General features: G+C 52.6%; 1 long non-coding RNA gene across 2 annotated transcripts; it reads left to right on the top strand.

The window, feature by feature from the left end:
• Positions 1–1,021: 1,021 nt before the first annotated feature.
• On the top strand, positions 1,022–7,292 carry LOC110586221. Of its 2 annotated transcripts, XR_002480680.1 has the most exons (4): positions 1,022–1,142; positions 3,436–3,699; positions 4,695–4,796; positions 7,011–7,292. It is a non-coding gene; the product is annotated as an uncharacterized LOC110586221 (long non-coding RNA). The 2 variants fall into 2 exon arrangements; XR_002480679.1 differs by lacking the exon at positions 7,011–7,292 and having other exon boundaries at positions 4,695–5,985.
• Positions 7,293–12,673: the final 5,381 nt, after the last annotated feature.

Below are 12,673 nucleotides of genomic sequence, written 5' to 3'. Positions count from 1 at the left end.
CCCAGAAGTGGGCAGCCTCGGGACCGCTCGGCAGGCAAGGCAAGCATTGTGAAAGTTGATCTGTTTCTACCAACCAGCAAACTGGTAGAAATCACTTCTCAGCAGTGGAAAAGTACAAATGCTCTTTGATGCCGCAAAGCGGCGACTTGTCCAGAGGCGCAGCGCGGCCCGTGGTCCTCCTGCGGAGTTCCCTGCGCCTGCGCAGAGATGCCTGCCGGGGAGGGAGGGGGCGGTTCTCCCTGCGGAGTTCTCTGCGCCTGCGCAAAGCTGCCTGCGGGGGCGGCAGGGGCGTGTCCTGCCTGCGGAGTTCCCTGCGCCGGCGCAGCGCTGCCTGCGGGGCCGACCTCCGGAGTTCGCTGCGCCTGCGCAGAGCTGCCTGCGGGGGAGGGGTGGGGAAATGACCTGCGGCCGACTTCACTACGCCTGCGCAGCACGGCCCGCCGGACCTGCGTGTGGCGTTCCCTGGGCCTGCGCTCAGGCCGCTGCAACCGGTGGCCGCACGGACCCGGGGCCTCGGAACAGCCAGTTCCACGCGACGCGTGGACTACGTTCTAAGAATGTGTTTGCAACTCCGTTTAGCAGCCAGATCCCTTTCCCCCCGGAAACAGTGTAATAAGTGGAAGTCGAGTCAGTGCGCGGCCGCCAGAGTCCGCCGAGCGCGCAACGCGGGGCAACCGGGCCGGCGGTGCTTCCGTCGCTCGCGGTCGCGCCGGTGCCCAGGGCCGCCTGGCTGGCGCAGCCGCGGCCGTGAGCTCCCTCCGGTGGGCAGCGTCGTCACAGGACGCGGTGCTTCCTGGCCCGCCTCGGCCCCGAACGCGTGTCGAGTCTGCAGTCTGTGCCGCAGACCCCGGTGTCCGGTGCGCGCTTCCCGCGACCCCCATCGCAGCCTGCAGTCGGGGCCGCGACCGCGCCTGCCCGGCGGGAGGACAGTCTCCCGTGTTCCCCAGCCCTGCCGCCGAGCCCTGGCGCGTCCCTTGGGGTCTCAGTGTCCAGCCAGTCCTGAGAGCTCCTGGTCCAAGCCCAGGGTCAGGCCCCAAGGCTAGAACGAGAGGGGCCTCGCTGCCCACCCTGCCCGGCGGAGAACCCGCCGGACGTTAAGGATGACAGGTCTCTGGACCGAAACAACTCCAGAATCGCGACACGTAAGTGTGTCTAGGATGCCGTCCATCCGGGGACCAAGGAGTAAGTCGCCGTCCCTGAACGGCGGTGGGGAGGGGCTGGAAGTCACTGCGGAGGTTGTTGGAGCTGAGCCTTGAAGGGCTACTAGCACGCCGTGAGGTGCTCCTAGGGGAGGGGGCTTTGCAAGCAGAGAGGTCGGTGTTTGCAAAGGCACTTAAAAGCCCGGGAGGCGGGAGGATGCTGGAGAACCGCCAACAGTGTCCTGAGGTTTCAGGCCAAGGCAGCTAGAGCACGGGAAGACCAGGCGCTCAGGGCAGGGAAGCAGAAGGGGAGGCTGCCTTTGTCCGTGGAGCATCCTGCAGGCCTTGCATTTCGTGATCTTAAGAATAGTTTTTATGATCTCCTAGGGATAAAATCTGGGAAAATGTAGGCAAAACTAAAACTTAAATCTAATAAAATTTGCCAACAAACTTATTTCCATACATTTGCCTCCTTATTTTAATATTAAATCAAGAAACACAAGAAGGTGGGCTATGACTTTCCCCTTTGATTCTGTAAGTTTCTGTGTAATGTAAACATTTAGAGAATCAGGTTCATGTACCTTTCTAATTTTAAAAATTTATATTTTGTTAATTAAAAAAAGCAAACAGAGGCTTACATATTCAAGGTTGAAAACTGATTTCCCTGGGTTCACTTTCTTAGAGATTTATTGCACAGTAAATTAATTTACTAAAAGATAACCTTCCAGCAATGTTTTACTCCATTATAGATTACTTAAAAAAAAAAAACAAATTTGAGTTTTCCCTTTTGGACAACGAGTGGTTTATTTTAAAGAAGGTGGAAGGTAATGTGAAGGAAAAAAAAAAAAACCCCAGCTTCACAGATGTATGGTTTAAAGTTTGCCAAGTACTTAGTGAAGGGTTACACTAACTTCAAACGGCTGGAAAGTATAATGTAACATGAGAACAGGAAGGTCCTGTTTCTTTCTCAGCCTACTCTCTCTGGTTCCCTGCAAAACATCAACATAAGAGCAGGGATTTTCAGAAATCGCATCCACTGGTGGAGAAGCAAATGAAGGGAAGGAGAGGGAAATGCAGTGTATGCTGCGTGAGCTCCATTATATTTGCAGTCGGGTTACTCTGTCCTTGGACAAGAGCTTTCTATTTCCGGGCGCGTCCAAGAGTCTGTCTGTGCTCTACATGACTATGTTGCTCAGCCAGAGTGACAGTCCCAAGCCATGACGGTGGACAGAGCGAGCATTTCTCGGAGGGTTGAATACTCATTGGTGTATTTTATGTACCTTACAAAAGTCAGACTAAATAAGTGTTGGTGATAGAAAGCTCGATACCCCACATGAGTGGTCAGCTGCTAGCCAAGCTCCTCGATCCTTTCCCTTTGTGTGTTGGGGCTTGAAAATTCCGGCAGGGACAGGTCCTGGGTTTCCAAGTGTTTCCTAGAAGCATTCCGATCAGACGCTGTGTTTTCTGAGATAGGGTTTGTAGCCAGGACTCAGGGATGCCCAAACAGACCAGTTTCGGACACTCGCCGCTGCCAGAATCTGAAGACAGAGAGACAGGAAGGAGTTTCTTTCAGGGAGGCCAACACCCGGAAGACGGTGGGCTGGCGTCTCAAAGACTGTCTCCAAATACTGAAAATACGCCCAGGTTTAGATGAGCAGCATGTGGGGCAGAGGTCGTGGGTCCGTGCAGGTGGGTGGCAAAGGTCAGGTCGCTGGTGGTCTTGCTGGCGTCAGGGCAGTGCCTGTTGCTGGAGGGGTGGTCTGTGTGCTCATGATGGGGTGCTTTGACGCACCCCACCCCGCCTCTCCCGTCTTTTGCCTGAGTTAGGAGAGAAGCTGGAAGGAACTTAATTAATTAGACAGTACAGACCGAGGTCAGAATGGGGGCAGTTGAAGTCTCGGTTCAGGCTCAGCATGTTGGTGGGAAGGAAGCAGAATAAGCCGCCCCCAAACCTGCTTCTCTCGCATCAGGATTTTCCGGAGCTGGTCATTTTGGGAAACAGCAGATGCTGAAGTTAGCCTCTTGGGAGGGACATTGACATTTATAAAGGAAATCTCCATCCGCACCAGGAAGACTCCGTAGTCTCAATCACAAGACGGTATCGACTAAGGAGAAGGACAGACACCCCCGTAGCCCCACACACACCTTCTCTATCTGTCCTGAAGATGGTATTTCGGCTGGTGGCTCAGGCCACCTGGGGACTCACTCACTTCCCCCGGGGTCATCTCCATGGATGCATCAAGTGTACATGTCAATAAACTTCATGCTTTTCTCATTAATCCATCTTTTATTATAGGAGGTGTCAGCCGAGAACTCGGAAGAGTGGAGGGAAGACTATTTGTCCTGCTCCACAGGGAGGGGAAAAGGCTCTCTGTGTCCGCGTGCATCGGGGCCGGGCGAGCCTTGACTGGAGCCTCTGCCTGGGGCCAGCGCGCTTCTGCTCGTGGCTGAGGGAGGTGACTTCCGATGGGATGTGATTTCAGGACTGGAAACTTACCTGAGGTTCCTGGAAGACCTGGTTCTCCCAGCTGCCAGCTGCCTGGGGATGGGAGCGCCAGAGGTAAAGTTTCATTCCTTCTGCTAAAATGCAAACACACCCAACAGGATCGTGAAACTGTTTGCTTTTATAAGTCGTTTATATCACAGTGAGAGTGAGGCTCTGATTTACTGTGAGCACAGATTTAAAGGAAAAGTGGAAGAGAAAGGACCGTGACGGTACTTAGATTTTGGCAAGACAGGGAAAGGGGACGGGCCAGTTTGGAAGCAGTGATAAGAGTAAGTAGACGCCCCAGGTGGAGAGGAAAAAGGCAGGCGAGCCTGTTCAAGACAACAGTAAGTGCACTTTTGGCTGAGGCTGGGCTGCATGCAAATGCTTCCTTTCCACAGAAGGACAATGCATTTAGAGTTTCTTCTAGAGAAAGAATGATCATTCGATTTTCAAAAATTTTACAGAGGAAAATAAAAACCAATACTAGAAAAATATATGCCATTTTTCCTAATAATTTTGTTATCAAAGTAGAATTAAAATATAAGGGCAGAGTTAAGCTCCATTTTTCTATCAGGAAGTAATTATAAAGGAACTATGTCTAAAAATGTGATTTTTCTTCTGAACCATTTCCGGCCTCAAATACATTTTGGGAATGTGATTCACAACCACCTTTGTTGGTGATCAGGATGCCAGCCATGTGACTTTAAGCAATGCATTAAAAAAAATGTACCAATTGCCAAAAAAATAGGATAAATGTACATTTGTTTATAGCTGGGGTTGGCAAAGTACAGCCTGCAGGTCAAATCCAGTCCTCTCTCTGTCTTTGTACGACCAGTGAATTTAAAATAGTTCACATTTCTAAATGGTTGAGAAAAATCAAAACAAGACTAACATTTTATGACGTGTAAGAAGTATATTAAATTGAAATGTAGTATCTTAGCCAGGCCCATCCGTTCATAATTACATGTTGTCTGTGGCTGCTTGCAAGCTAGAATGGGAAATCAAATAGTTGCAGCAGAACGTTTGGTCCACAGAGCCTAAAATAGTTATTATTTGGTCCTTTACAGAAAATGTTTGCGAGCCTCTAGTGTCCTGTATTTGTTCCCGAGGTGTGTTCCGTGGAACAGTCTCCTCAGGTACCCTGCATTTAAAAAGGCTTCCATGCTCAGGTGAGTCTGGCAGAGTCTGCATGCCATAGTTCACTTTCAGATAATCATTGTCCACACTGGCGTTTTAAAGGACCTGAGAAGTCCTGCAGTGAGCAGCCAGTTTCCAAAGCATATTTGCCTTCAGAACAGTCTCCACTCCCATTACACCTGTAAACAGCCTTTGAACTAAGAGAAATCTCCTGCAGAAGCTTCCAGGCGGGACCTTGGGCAGGTGGGGGTATTTTCAGGCAAGGTTCCAGCCCATCGTTTGGTTGGACCTGCTCCCACAGTCCCCATATCACTTCGAAGGCATGTTGGAGGTGATTTTGTCCGGTCATCTCATGTTGCAGATCGGGAGCTGGGGGTTGCTCATGGTCCTCTCACTCGCTGTCTCTTCTGCCTGGAGGGCTCCTCTCTGGGTGTCCACCTGTCTTCATGTTTTGCTTCCTCTGGACATTGGCCCACACGTCACCTTTCCCATGGGGGCTTTCCGACCACCCTGACTCAAGCCTGTCTTCTGCTTCCCAGCCACCTCTGAGCTGTTTCTCTCCGTACGCCCTACACTGATGTATTTTTAAAAATTGCACGTCAGCCTCGTGAGGACCCTAACGTCCGGGGATTGTTGTCTGTCGGGCTGTGTCACAGCCTAGACTAGCGCACGACGCGTCCACGCTGCATCTGCTGTGTGCGGTTGTGCTGGTCGCCTCCTGCGTCCTCCGGCGGGAAAGCAGGTGAATCCTAGCATCCTGTGTGTTTGGAGTCAGTCCTGATTCTGGCACTCAGTAATCGCTACTAAGTTTGTGCTCGGTTTCAGCTAGAGCCCAGTGAGATAAACGAAGCTCAGGTTTATTTTATTATCCTCTTCCCAGCCGGAGCTCCAGGGCAGATAGGGCAAGTCCCCAGCCTCCAGGGACCTGGGCTCCTCTTATCTGGCTGAGCCAGCGCCCTGAGAGCCTGGTTCCCGCCCCACCCTCTCCTGGCCGCGGGAGCGCCGGTCTGGACCTCTGTGTTGCCGGCAGGGGGGCAGTTCAGTCTCCCCTGAAGAGTCTTCTCGGTGATTTTTGCTTCTCTTTCCTTGGCTTTCCCTGGCTAGGAAATGTAGTATTTGGCACGGACATGTTGCCAACCCAAATAAAACTCAGGAACACGCATTTCGGGCAGGTACCTAGCCGTGTCTGACGCAGGAACTGCCTAATTTTGGGCAGGTAATGGTAGCGACCTCCCAAAGTCTGTCAGTCTCCTGGGGTTGCCGTAACAAAGCCTCACAGGCTGAATGGCTCATGACAACAGGAGTGTGTTGTCTGGTCGCCTGGGTGGCCAGGAGGCTGAATCAGTGTGTTAGTAGCGTGGAATCCTTTGCTGGAGGCCAGGAGGGAGACACCGCATGCTCTCTCCCAGCGTCTGAAGGGTGCTGGTCAGGGGAGGGAGAACCTTCCCTCCAGCCCCGTGGGGTCCCTGGCTGGATCTGCACCTGGAACTGACAAAGACAGGAACGGGAGGGAAGCTTGTAAATGTATGAAGTGTAAGTTCTATGGGACGCGGGGGCCTTCGTGAGGAAATGAAGGCCTGGGGACGTGGTAGATGGGTCTGATGAAGGGGGGGACAGCTGTCGGAAGGCCAGGAGTAGGGGGGAGGCGAGCTAAGCTGCGGGACGCTCCGCAAGGCCTGGTGTCCCTCTGTCTTTGGCGATAAGGCTGCTCCTTTCCTCCCGGTCTGGCGAGGGCTCCTCCCACGACAGCCCGTTGACCTGCTTCAAGGACAGGGGTGCGGTGGGCACGTGGGGTCGGTGACCTTCCTGCCGCTCAAGCTCCTTCACCTTCAAAGGCGCGCTCTGCCCCGGGGGCTGCGTTGAGGAGTGTGTCCCTGGCTTGCAGGCCCATCGTCTGCCTCATCATCTCTGTGTCTCTGCGTCCTGGTTCTGCATCCCTGCGTTCAGGGCCCACCGCAGTCTTTGCCTTACTTATGCCTGCAAGGACCCCGTTTCCACAGCAGGTCACATTCCGAGGCTCCGCCGGACTGCATAGGATCCCCGCGACAGCGAGGTCACCGGCACAGCCTGACCTGGCAGGAACAGGGATCTTTCTGCCCGGAAGCGAGTGTGAGGCTACGTACACATCACAAAACTCGTTCTGGGAGTTGTAGTATGGAAAGGGAGTACCTTTTCTGCCTCCTTTATGCTTGTTTTTGTGTAGCGTCACAAACGCACGTATCACCGGCATTTACTTCTATAAGCAGGTGAATCCTCAGGCCTAACCCGGGCGCACCAGCTCTGGGACCTGAGAACTGTCGTGGCCCTGTGCCTTGGGAGGAAGTGACGGAATATTATCAAAGTGCCGGGGACAGGCAGCGCCATCTGGGTCGGACGCCGAGCTGGGTGGTCTGCTGAAGCGAATGCGGCTCACTTTCTGCAACCCGAGAACCTTACACGGTGATGGAGTCTGAGGAGACTAAACCCAAGGTGCAAGGGACAGTATGGGCAAACGTGAGCGCATTAAATGTGCTGGGCGACCTCGCGTTAGCGCGACTCCGAGCTCCGGAGGGTGGGGCTCCCAGCCAGCACGGTGCAGATGGAATGCTGACATTCTCCTCCGATCTGCACGTTCCCCTCACCGTCTGTCATTTGGCTTGAAAGATCTGTGGCCCCAAACCCAGGGACACAAAGCAGAACGGAAGCTGACGTGACCAGATTTTGTAGTGAAAATCCATACCAAAGATTTGACATTTTCTGTATTTGGAGCCATGAAATTAAAGAAGAAAAGCCACGCAGGTATTTCCTTGTCTCTCTCCTTTTTAGTTTTTATTTAAATTCCAGGTAGTTCCCCCACGCGGTGCTGCTGGTTTCAGGAGTGGGTTCAGTGACTGAGCACGTCCCCGCGGCACGGGCGCTCGTCGCAGCTCCTTACAGGGGTCTTCCTTCATAGCAAATGCACTTAAAATGGCTTCTCACTGCATTTTGACCCATCCAAGTCACTTAATGTAATGCTATTTGTGGGTGGAATTCTTAGTCAGATAGAAATGACCTATTTCCTTCTGGATCTGTGACACCGGGGAGAGGGAGGACAGGAAGCGTCAGAAAGTCCCGTGTGGGGAGAGCCGTGGAGAGCCCTAATGGGGTTTTTCTCAGCTTGCTGTGTCCCCCCTCCCCGCCAGGTTGCATTTGCTGTAAGGGGTGTCTCTCAGTTTACGTGGTAGTCATGGCTATTTAACACTTCCCTTCCAGTCGAACTTTTATATTTTTTAAATGTTCTTTACATACTGAGGATAAAAGTGCACATCATTGTGTCAAAAGCACCTTCCAACCTTTTTAACCATTGCGTCTTGCTACTTGAACTTTAATGAGTGCGTTTACATAGATTATAAAATATAATCGATTGGTTATACTCAGGTAAGTAATTATAATCACGTGTAACACATTTTCATATTTGTTTCAACTAGAATTGTTGTGGCCACTACATAGAGGTGGGACAGACCCTTCCCTTCCCCCAGGCTTGGTTTGGGGGTACAGACAGACGATGCCATGCCCACACCAAGAGGGTATGAAAAGTCTTATTGTTTACATAATGAGGCTTTCTGGGGAGGACGGGGTGGCTCCCAAGCAGATCCAGGGAGAGGAGACTGACTGCTTTCGTTGTGATCGGGGTGGGAATTCCATGCTGGCCAGGCTTACGTGACGTGAACTTCCCTTTGGTGCTGAAGGAGGAAACACCCAGGGTTACTTATCAGCTTGCCCAGGTATGGGGCAGCACAGGGTAGTGGTGGGGCTTGAGCACTCACATCAGTAATGGAGTCAGACTCTTTATTACAAGAATGAAGACTTAAACACTTTTATGTTTATTAATAATAAAATGTTTAATTTGTACCTTATTACTTTTTCCCCATGGTGTTCAGTAACATAAGAAAAAAACATTTAAGCACGTTAAAAATCAGCATAAGGTCTTAGAAAGTTTAGGAATGGAAGAAAGTGAGAGTTCTTGAGGTACTCTAAAGTAGCTAAAAAATAACGGTGCAAAAGGAACTTTCAAGCTGGCTCATTCAGAGCGTGCTTTACCCAACGTATACTCTTTTCTCCATTAAAAAATAATTTTCACTGCTTAAAAAAAGTGAACAAGTAGCTCGTGTATTATCTTTATTTTGGGCTTCCAAATTTGAGACATTGGAACTAATAAATCAATTGCTGAGGGCTGTACCACCACTGTGGTATTTGGGGCTTGTCTGTCCCCCATTAGAATGTAAGTCTCTCTAGGACTGAGACTATTATCAACCCTTAACTGTTTGCTGTTAAACAGTACCTGGCACATAGTGGACACATTAAAAATATCAGAGGATGGATGGATGGATGGATGGGAGGATGGAGATGGATGAGTGGATGGATGGGTGGATGGGTGAATAGGGAGATGGATGGATGGACGAGAGGATGGATGATGGGGTGGGTGGATGGGTGAATAGGGAGATGGATGGGTGGACGAGAGGATGGATGATGGGGTGGGTGGATGGGTAGATGGGTGAATAGGGAGATGGATGGACGAGAGGATGGATGATGGGGTGGGTGGATGGGTGAATAGGGAGATGGATGGGTGGACGAGAGGAGGGATGGTGGGGTGGGTGGATGGGTGAATAGGGAGATGGATGGATGGACGAGAGGATGGATGATGGGGTGGGTGGATGGGTAGATGGGTGAATAGGGAGATGGATGGGTGGACGAGAGGATGGATGATGGGGTGGGTGGATGGGTGAATAGGGAGATGGATGGATGGACGAGAGGATGGATGATGGGGTGGGTGGATGGGTGAATAGGGAGATGGATGGATGGACGAGAGGATGGATGATGGGGTGGGTGGATGGGTAGATGGGTGAATAGGGAGATGGATGGATGGACGAGAGGATGGATGATGGGGTGGGTAGATGGGTGAATAGGGAGATGGATGGATGGACGAGAGGATGGATGATGGGGTGGGTGGATGGGTAGATGGGTGAATAGGGAGATGGATGGACAAGAGGATGGATGGATGGGAGGATGGATGAATGGGGTGGATCGATAAGAGGATGTGTAGATGGGAGGATGGATGGGTAGGTGGATGGATGGAGATGGTGGGTGGATGGTGAGTCCACGTGAGTTGCCACTAGATGGCAGTGTTTTGGGTCTGTGCTGCAAATCTTTATAGCAGGGAAGCTGTTGGGGGCAAGGTGGCTGTTAAGGCTGGATCCCATCAATGCCATGTGCCGGAACCCCCATGACCAAGCCCCTCGTGGCTGCCCCTTCATGCCCACCAACCTGCTAAAATGCCAGGGGTGAATCATGAAGTCTCTTTGTAGGGACTCTTAGATATCATCTGTTCTATCCCAATTCCCAAATTTTTCAGTCCAACAAAGTGGGGGACAGCCAAACCTTCAGCCCTCAGCAATTGATTTAGTTCCGATGTCTCAAACTTGGGAGCCCGAAATAAAGGTAATACACTGAACTACTTCTTCATTTATTTATTTATTTTTTTAAAGATTTTATTTATTTATTTGAGAGAGAGAGAGTGAGAGACAGAGAGCATGAGAGGGGGGAGGGTCAGAGGGAGAAGCAGACTCCCTACCGAGCAGGGAGCCTGATGCGGGACTCGATCCCGGGACTCCAGGATCATGACCTGAGCCGAAGGCAGTCGCTTAACCGACTGAGCCACCCAGGCGCCCCTACTTCTTCATTTAAAAAAAAAAAAAAAGCACTATAATTTCCCGTAGCAGAGACTTCACACCTACACCACGGCCGTGACTGTTTCCGGGACTGCACCAGCTGACCCAGGAAGCCCCGGCCTGCGTCACATCTACCTCTTACTCCTGGAGGAGTTTTCTGCAGAACAGCTGCTCTGCCAGTTTTGATCCGTAAGCCTGATCTCTTTCTCCTTTGGCCTCAGCCCAGCTTACCTGGCTTTTTTTCTTTACTAAGTGACAGCATCTTTTAAAATCTGAAAGTTCTAGCTGCGAATCCCATTCCGGCCTCTGTGGAAGCCAGAGGTTTCTGTTTTATTTAATCCTAGCATTTCTCAGCACCAGGGGCGCGCTCTGCCCTGCTGGATCCCTTCCTGTGTTCCTCACGTTCCCATGCGTTTTAACAACGATTGAAAACGCACCTTTTCACACACAGGTAGAGTAAGTGCACTCTAGCCGTCCTTCCCTCCCTCGCTCCTTATGTGTTCACTGCGTGTGTGTTACAGAAGGCCAGGCTTCTTATTTGTCTGTAGGGACAAATAGGGCATTTCCACCCCCGAAATTTGAAGTGCAATCAGATAAAGTACATGAAATCAATAAGATACATAAAATGCACTATGGTCAGTGTAGCAAATATAAGTGCCAGGGTTTCTGGTCAGACAAAGTTGAGAAATTATTCTGAAGTACGGATTATTGCAGGGCTGGGCCTTTATCTACAGACGGGATGCTAATGCCCACGTCCCGCTGGCGTGAAACTTCAGGGCGCATGTATGGCTGTTCCCGGCCCACGCGGTGTTGGGCAGACGCCACGTCCCGCCCCCTCCTCTGTGGCGGGGTAGAGGCGGGGGTCTGTGAGGACTCAGCGGGAGGACCAAGCAGCTGTAAGCATTCGTTCCAGGTGCATGGATGGGGCGGAGGGGGTGGTCCATCGGGTCCTCTGGGGAGCAGGTGCTGAGGCAGAGTTGGGCGTCCAAGGGGCTTGTCGGGAAGCAACGTCGGTGGGAAGTAGAAGGGACCAGGGAGCAGTCCTGGGCTGCGGAGCCGCAGACCCTCCCGCGGGCCAGACTGAGTCTCCGCTCGGCCGACTGGCACGAGGGGCGCTGGTACGAGGTGGCCCGTGGGGCCGGCCTGCCTTGGGTGGAAAGATCCAGGCTCTCAAGCCCCCGCCAAGGACGAGCGTGAGCTTGGTTGAAACGTGGCAGAGCCTGCAGGCCTAAGCGCTGGAGGCCGTGAGCTCACGGCCACAGCGGGAGGATCCCGGAGGGCAGACACCTGCACGTCTGTTTCCCTCGGAGACCCACGGAGCGCGCAGCGCCCCAGTCCCCACTCTCCCTGGCCGCCCGCTCCCAGCCCGGCCGGTGGCTGTGGTCTGAGCCGGCACCGGCGACCGCGGGGAGCGGCCACGGCCGAGATTTGGAGGCCAGGAGCCCACGCCCACCATACGCTGGGAGCCGGCCGACTCCGGTCAAGGTGGTGGTGACAGCAGGTCACCGTGGCTTCCCGCTGGACCCCGAGTTCGGGGCAGGCACATTTCCCCGGCCTCCGAGGCCCCGCCTGAGCCTCTGGGGACGTTTGGCAACGTGTGCAGACGCGTTGGGTGTGTCAGAGCTGGGGCGAGCGCAGATGGCGGCGCTCTGCGGGCTCGAGGCCCAGATGCTGCCCGGCACACAGACGTCCCGAAGCCCGGCTCCAGCCGCACCTGCTCAGACACACGGGGCCTCAGCTCACGTCCCCCTGCCAATTGGTGTCCTCCCTCGGGCTCCACTCCCGCCGTGTCTCTCCAGCAGGCTCACCTCGCCGGGCAAGTCCACACTTACTTGAATGTGGACTTGTTTGTTGTCTTTCTTTCTCCCCATGCCGTCAGCTCCAGACGCTGCCGTCCCATCAACCAGCAGAGTGCCTTGTCTGCACTCCGGCGTCCTTGTGGAGGGTTCGTGACATTATCCAGAGGATGCGTTGGTTTGGAGAGGCTGAGTCCCAGATGCATTTATGGGGTGGACGTAGCTGTAGTTTACTTACAATGTGGTATTTGTCATTTATTTTATTATCGATTGTCCCACATGTCTAGTCAACGTTTTCTTGGGACTGTGTCACAATATTTGGCCAGGTAGCATATCTCATTTTCAGAGGGGAGGTACAGAGGACATAAAGTACAGTCGACCCTTGAACAAACAGGTTTTAACTGTGCGGGCCCACTTCCGTGGCGG

Source organism: Neomonachus schauinslandi, chromosome 11 (assembly GCF_002201575.2).
Source record: "Neomonachus schauinslandi chromosome 11, ASM220157v2, whole genome shotgun sequence".
NCBI classification, from domain to species: domain Eukaryota; kingdom Metazoa; phylum Chordata; class Mammalia; order Carnivora; family Phocidae; genus Neomonachus; species Neomonachus schauinslandi.
Note: the sequence above shows the minus strand (reverse complement) of the source record. Positions and strands in the feature narration are given on the sequence as shown.